We start from the raw sequence: 6,999 nt of genomic DNA on the forward strand, positions 1-6,999 counted from the left end.
GCCAATCAGGAATCAGCAAACAAGCTTGATTTGCTGAAAATATCAATCTAGAGTGTGATTGCTGCAAAAAAAGACAAATTGTCTGATAGGGATTGCTAGAAGATGAATTGAAAAGAAGGCAGCCAATGTGAATTGGAAGCTTAGAAATCCAGGGAGATTTCTTCCAGTAAAGGGGAATCCATCACAGCACTAGGCACCATGTTCCATTGGTTAACGGCTCTTATTATCAGAAATTCCTCCTAAGAGGCAGCTGGCAATGCCCAGGCTGGGGCTCCTATTCCAAGTGTGATTTATGTATTGCAGAGAGAGAATTGTTGCTTCCGCTAATTTGGATGTGATGCTTTGTCAGACTGTCTGGGTTTTTGAGCTGCTCCAGCACCCACCCACCCCACTTGGTCATAGTCATCTGTGGAGTGAATAACACTGCCTAATTGCTTCTCATCTGGGCTGCTAGCTAGCCTGTCGAATAAAATTGGCTCACTCCTCCTCCTCCTCAATACTCAGTCCTCAGTCCTCCTCCTCTTCCTCCCATGGGGGACACCCCTTTCCGCATGCATGTTTGCCAAGGCCACTTAGATTAGAAAACCATGGCTTGGCATTCTTCCTGAACTCTCTGAATTGTTCTGACTTCTTCGACCATGGCTTGTTTGATGGGTGAACTCCAACTGTTTGGTCCTACAACATGGCAGAAGAAGAAGGAAGGAAAGCTAAAATTGTTTGCTTTTAAATTTGATTTTCTCATCTGCTACTCATTCTGTTGTTTAGGTAATTAGTCATACTGAGTTCCAGGGCAGTTGGGTGCTTTAAAAAACAGGTATAATTTGACTGTATTGATTTTAATCAAGAAATCCTGCCTTCCTATTCATGCAAACTATCTGGTATTTGCAACTTTATTGTGAATTTCCAAACTTTATTGTGTTTGCACTGCGGCTTAAAATGGCTATGAAGTTAAAATAACAAAATAACAGATAACAAACAAAACAAAAATAAAATAACCCTCATGTTTCATAGACTTGTTTTTCTGTCTAAAAATGAGAAGGGTTAGGATTACATCTGAACAACCTCTACCATATTTGGCACTTTTTAAAATTCATGTAAAGAAGCATGTTGATTCTGGCAATATGGAAGGATAATATCAGAAAATAATATTGTCATGTTTTATTTTACTTGGCTTTGAAACACATTATGCTTATTGATTTTCAATAGAGTGCTTTTAGTTGAATAGCTAAATGTCCTTCAAGAAAGGGGCTAAAAGTGCACAGAATTTCCCTCGGTCATCCCACCTATACCAAACTGAGCTGCAGCAGAACTTCATAAAATCCTCGAAGGGATCAATTGACAGCTCCATGCAGGATCTGGAATCGCAAGATCTCTCTGCTTCAGTGAAGTCATCCCAAGTCATGTCTTCAGCTCTTCAGCTCTTGCTGTGAGAAGTTTCTCCTAATCTTCACTTGAAGTCTGCTTCCACCACCCGATGGCTATTTTTGCTGAACAAGGGAAGCTTGTTCCCCAAAGATGAGGATCAGTTCAAATCAAACCGCAGCCCCATGTGATCCTACTGTTTCACCACCAATTAAACCAGATCTATTTCTGGCTCGGCTGAGACTTATTTGACTCCCAGTAGGCCAGCCTCTTATTTTTAATGCAAGGCTCTGCGGGAGTTTATAGATGGTCGGTTGGTTTCCCCTTCTGAGAAGCTGATGCCTTACGATGACCCCAATTCCTCCCCCCCACCAGCATTCTTTTTAAAGGAGAGGCGGCTGGGTGAGTTTACTGCTGTCCTTCATATGGGCTGCTTGGATTTTGGAGGCTTGCAAAACATTGCTAGAGGAAAGTTGTCTGTTTTCCTTTCTGCATGGAAAGGATGTAGAATTTTTGTTGCTGCAGGTTCCACAACAGGCGATGACAGGATGGACTTTTTCTCAGCAATGCAAGATTGCCAATTGCAGAACTCTGAGGGCTTTTGAGGGGTGGAGGGCGGAAAGAGCTACTCCTGCTTTCAGTGGTGGATTTGGAAGGCTGAGCTCATTTCTCTCATCCACACAGTGTGAATGGAAATGCTATCTCCACGGCTGATAGAAGGTCCAGGCTGAAAGGGACTTTGGAGGTCTTCTCCTCCCACCCCCTGCTCAGTGCTGAGTCTCCATGGAAGAGAGAGTCGTACAGTGAAAGAGAGGGAGCTCCTCACCCCCTGTGCAGCCTCCTCCTTGGCTGAAGAGCTCTGGCTTTTAGGAGATGCTTCTAGATGTCCAGCCAAAAGCTGCTGCCATGTAATCTGGTGTCTCTTCTGTTTTCTGGAAAACATAAAGACAGATACGAGAAAAAGATGGAATCCCCAAAGACTTGTCCAGGACAATTTACTTTAATTAATATGACTGCCCACAACACAAGACTTTTATTGCCTTTACTGCTCCCCCCTGAATAAGTCTCATTGGCTTTCCTAAAGAGCTGAACAAAACAGAACAGGAAAAACTGAAGAAGCCTCTCAGATGAGAAGCGAAACATTTTAAAAGAAAAAAAATTCAAGAAAGTCCAGGTGCCTTTTGGAAAAGCACCTTTGGGACAACCATGACCTGGATGTTTGAGACAGAACAAGGAGAAATATTCTAGTGGGTTTTTTTTTTTTTTAATTTTGATTTATATGCCGCCCTTCTCCGGAGACTCAGGGCGGCTTACAATGCGCTAAGCAATAGCCTTCATCCTTTTGTATATTTATACAAAGTCAGCTTATTGCCCCCACAAACTGGGTCCTCATTTCACCTACCTTAGAAAGGATGGAAGGCTGAGTCAACCTTGAGCCTGGCGAGATTCGAACCTGCAGTAATTGCAGGCAGCTGGTCTTAATAACAGGGTGCTTTAGACCACTGTACTACCAAGGCTCCTTTGACCAATGCAGAATGGGGAAGAATGATCTCCCCTTTTGAGCTTGACACAATCCTTTGCAGCCAGGATGGCATCTGCTTTTCTTCTTTTCGGCTGCAGCACCATTGCTGGTTGAAGTTCAGCTTGTGACTCACTGACTAGTTAAAGATACTCTTTTGACATGTAATGGTGCCCAGGTTGGTTTTCCTCACCCCACATTTGTCTCTTTTAAAATTCATCATGTTGTTCTTGCCCAACTGTCCAGCTTGTCATGATCCTCCTGAAAATTGATTCAGTCCATCAAGGTGTTTGCCATCATCTTTTTGTTGGCTGCAGACCTGATCCTCATATTTTCTAACCACTCATCTGAGTAATTTATACATGTGTTGAACAGCACAGGGCTAGAATGGACACTGACATTTCCATCCGTCTGCCCACTCATTGGGCATCACAGGTCATCTAATAGTATTGCTCTTTTGCCATTATGGTCCCTCTCAGCAGAGAGTTTCTAATTACCGCCACCCATCTCCCCCCTGCCCCAGCATAATCTTCCCTTTGCAGGGCTTGTAGCACTTTCCTTCCTTCTCAGACCCTGATACTCATGGCCGCCGTGCTTCATCCAGGGCCAGAGATGTCATCCACAGTGAGAGCTTTTCTGAAGCTGCAGAATACTCTTGGTCCTCTTGGTCACATCCCTCCATCTTTCTGTCCCCTCCGCTTGGTTTGCTTCTCTCTTTGTGGCGCTGTTGTCTCCCTGAAGGCCCCTTTCCAAGAATCCCTGATAAATTGGGAGATAGACCCTTCCCTTTCTCTTTGCAGAAGTCAACCAGCCTGCCCGCAGGTTGTCTTCAGGAAGAAAAACAAGCATGACCCTACTCCTCCTAGGGGCAGCTTCCCTCCCCCTTTCTTTATGATAAATCCAAACCCCAAAGGGTCAGACTACTAAACTCGCTGCTTGCTCTCCCTGGTCACTCATTCAGGGAGCGCACCGTCTGGCCACATGGCTTCCTTAGGCCTTCTCTGAACCTGGTCAGCAGCGGAGTCAGCAGTAAAATGGTACCTGCAGCACAACAGTCAGCCTCTTTCATCTTGTTAAATATCAGGCGCAAAGAAGGACTGGACACTCCGTTAGCAACATATACTTTATTTAAACTCCGTAAACTACAATGGCAATCCCAGCCGCGGCAGCCCCTTTTATAGCCCGGAGCTGTCCGCGGCTTCAGCCACTGACATTTGCTTAAGTTTCCCGCTCCCGGGTCTCTTTCATTGATTGGCTCGTTTGAATCTGCCATTCAATACTCAACACATCTCCTCTGCTGAAATCCCTCTTTCCTCTCCCCCTTTGCACCTCTTGTCTTGGGAGCCGGCCATCCACAAGCAGGGCTCCAATTACAGGCAAAAGGCCATCAACAGAAAAGAGCAACCGACCAGTCCTTCACCCCGGTTCCTGCTTCCTCCATCTCTTCCCCCCTCCCCTTCTGCTGAACTCCCACCAAATGTTGGTTTTTCTCTCTTTGCAAACCTGTTTGCTGATCCTGTTTGCTTGCTCAGTAACCTGGACCTTGCAGACAATCTTCCCACAGCTGCCTCCAAGGGTTGCCTCGTCCTGCAGCACCATCACAAACAAGGCACAGCCATGAAAATCCGGCTCTGAGTGGCACCATGAATATTCCTCCCCCTCCTCCCAACTGGACACTTTCAGTCCATTTCTGCCATTTCCCAAGTGGGAGAAAATGCCTTCAGGGACCCTCTCAGTCACAGGTGTGCCCACATGCACCATAGCTGACGCCCCAGCTGTGGGTACCCAGGAGCCATGCTGTTTTGCCCCACAGGAAGATTTGGGGACAAAGCCAAGCCAACCTAGCAGCCAGGAAAGGTCAAGGGGGGGCTCTTTCTCTCCCTGAAGGTGTCCACCTCTGCTTTGGCCACGCCCTTCACAGCAGTGGTGGGTTTCAAAATTTTTTTATTACCGGTTCTGTGGGTGTGGCTTGGTGGGTGTGGCTTGGTGGGCATGGCAGGGAAAGGTTACTGCAAAATCCCCATTTCCTCCCCATCAGCTGGGACTTGGGAGGCAGAGAATAGGTGTGGAGGGGGGGGGGCAGTCAGAGGTGGTATTTGCCAGTTCTCCGAACTACTCAAAATTTCCACTACCGGTTCTCCAGAACTGGTCAGAACCTGCTGAAACCCACCTCTGCTTCACAGGTCAGCCTCAGAAGGAAAGGAGGAAGCGATCTGGCCCCGCCAGCTTCCTGAGAAATGCAGCAGCATCCAGTGGGCAATGAAGCTGCTGCTCTTCATGCTAAGATTACAGCTCGGGGGAGGGGGGGCCTCCAAGAGTCAAGGAGCAGCCTTGCTCAGCCCCCCACCCCCAATATTTTGGAGGAGAACTCTGAGCTATGCAAATCCAAAGTTAAAATATTTTAAATGCATGTAATTGTTTCAAAACGCATAGATGTGACAAGACAAAATCTTTCCCTGCAGTGAAGTAGCCATTTGCTGCCCTGCCAGTCCAAAGTTATAATCCCCCATTACAGATATAATCAAATGCAATTTTCTCTATTTCACGAATCAAAAACACCATTAAAAGCTCAGGTTTTGTCCTGCTTTCACCCGGAACTCCCTCTCTGTTCTCGGGTTCCATTGAGCAGATGACTGCTAAGGGCGCCTTACCCTCAACGGCTTCTATTAACTAAGAGAGAAAAGAAAGTAAAAGACAGCTGGAAGTGAAAATATGAAAAGCGCTGCACTTGTGACAGAAAAAGGCCAATTTTTATTACCTGAATAGGCAATTTGCGACAAAGAGAAATTCTCACCTGAAATCAGAAGCAGCCGAGAGGCAGGAAGGCAACATCTGGTGACATTGAGGGGCAGCTGAGTTGGGGGGAGCTGTGTGGAGTCAGAAATGCAAGAACGACGGTGGGGGTGGTGGGAGGGGCGTTGATTCTGGCTTCAGCAAAGCTCTGCCTCTTCTTTTCCTGGGTCAGGAGGAAGGTTTTTCTGACCTCCACTACCTGCCACTTAGCAGTGGGTCCTTCGCAAGCCAGCCCACAGGCTGTTTCAACCTTCACCATCTTTCCCCCTCCCAGCGGGGGCTTCTGCCACCTAGAATCTGATTCTCCCTGGTTATGTGAGCGATTCACTTTCATCTGTGGGACAACCGATAGCAGGGCAGCTAAGGGTTCTTCCGGCCCACTGCAGCAGAAAACCAAGGTCCAGACCCCGCAGGTCAAGGCAGAATCTGGCTAGAAAAGATGCTTCTCTTCCAAAGTTAACCATCGATCCTAGATAGAAGTTTCCAAAAACATCGATGGGTTCAGCCCTTTGAAGAAAAGTTTGCATGCAAAAAAATTAGCCAGGGATGCCTGCTATTGTCCCACCAAAGTGGGCCAGTTACTCTGAGAGCTGATTCATATTCGTATTACCATATGATTAAATTCCATCTTGGGAGGTGACTTTTGTTTTATTAATAATAAGCAGTGATACTAGTGATATTACTCCATGGGTGAGAAGTCATGCTGGATTGACTGAGGTCCCCAGGTATTTTAATTCTGTGTATCAAGAGGAATATTGACCTAATCTGATCTTCAGTAGCTGTTCTGATCTCTGGCACCTCTGATATGGACTCTGCCCAGGAGCCCCTCCTCTTTATACACACACACACACACACACACACACACACACACACACACACACACCTCCCTGCAGAGGTATATATGTATATTGAAGTCCCCACACCCAATCCTCTCTCTGTTCAGAGCACGATCCACCTTCCGGGGATGGCTTCCAGCCTCAAAGACCAGTAAATAAAATCAGTCTATTTACATTTATTTTAAAAAGACAATTCACTTCCCATATTTTTCACATGAATGTGAAAAACTGTGCATTAAGTGATACCATTTGTACAAATGACCAGAATGAGGGGCTGAAGTAAGTTTTTGAAAAATATATAAATCTAAGCGAGAGCTTCCTGAAATAGAGGACCATCTTTAGTAATAAAGCTCACAGTTTCATCGGAGAAGGTCAGTGATGCTAGGAATGGTTAGTGGGTCAAGAAGAAGAGGTCAGAAAAGAACCTGCTGGCTTGATTCCCTCAAATGTGGGAACACAAAGGTGAACACCCAACAACTGACAGGGTAG

The 6,999-nt window shown here is 46.1% G+C and overlaps 1 long non-coding RNA gene across 3 annotated transcripts; it reads right to left on the reverse strand.

Moving 5' to 3' along the window:
• Positions 1-1,143: 1,143 nt before the first annotated feature.
• Positions 1,144-4,607, reverse strand: LOC117667405 (uncharacterized). 3 transcript variants are annotated; one of them, XR_004592026.2, is made up of 2 exons: positions 4,385-4,607; positions 1,144-2,294 (listed from the first exon to the last, which is right to left on the reverse strand). It is a non-coding gene; the product is annotated as an uncharacterized LOC117667405 (long non-coding RNA). The 3 variants fall into 3 exon arrangements; XR_004592027.2 differs by lacking the exon at positions 4,385-4,607 and adding an exon at positions 3,923-4,030; XR_015729904.1 differs by lacking the exon at positions 4,385-4,607 and adding an exon at positions 2,765-4,030.
• Between the last annotated feature and the right edge of the window lie 2,392 nt (positions 4,608-6,999).

Source organism: Pantherophis guttatus, chromosome 14 (assembly GCF_059756535.1).
Source record: "Pantherophis guttatus breed Tessera chromosome 14, ASM5975653v1, whole genome shotgun sequence".
Classification (NCBI taxonomy): domain Eukaryota; kingdom Metazoa; phylum Chordata; class Lepidosauria; order Squamata; family Colubridae; genus Pantherophis; species Pantherophis guttatus.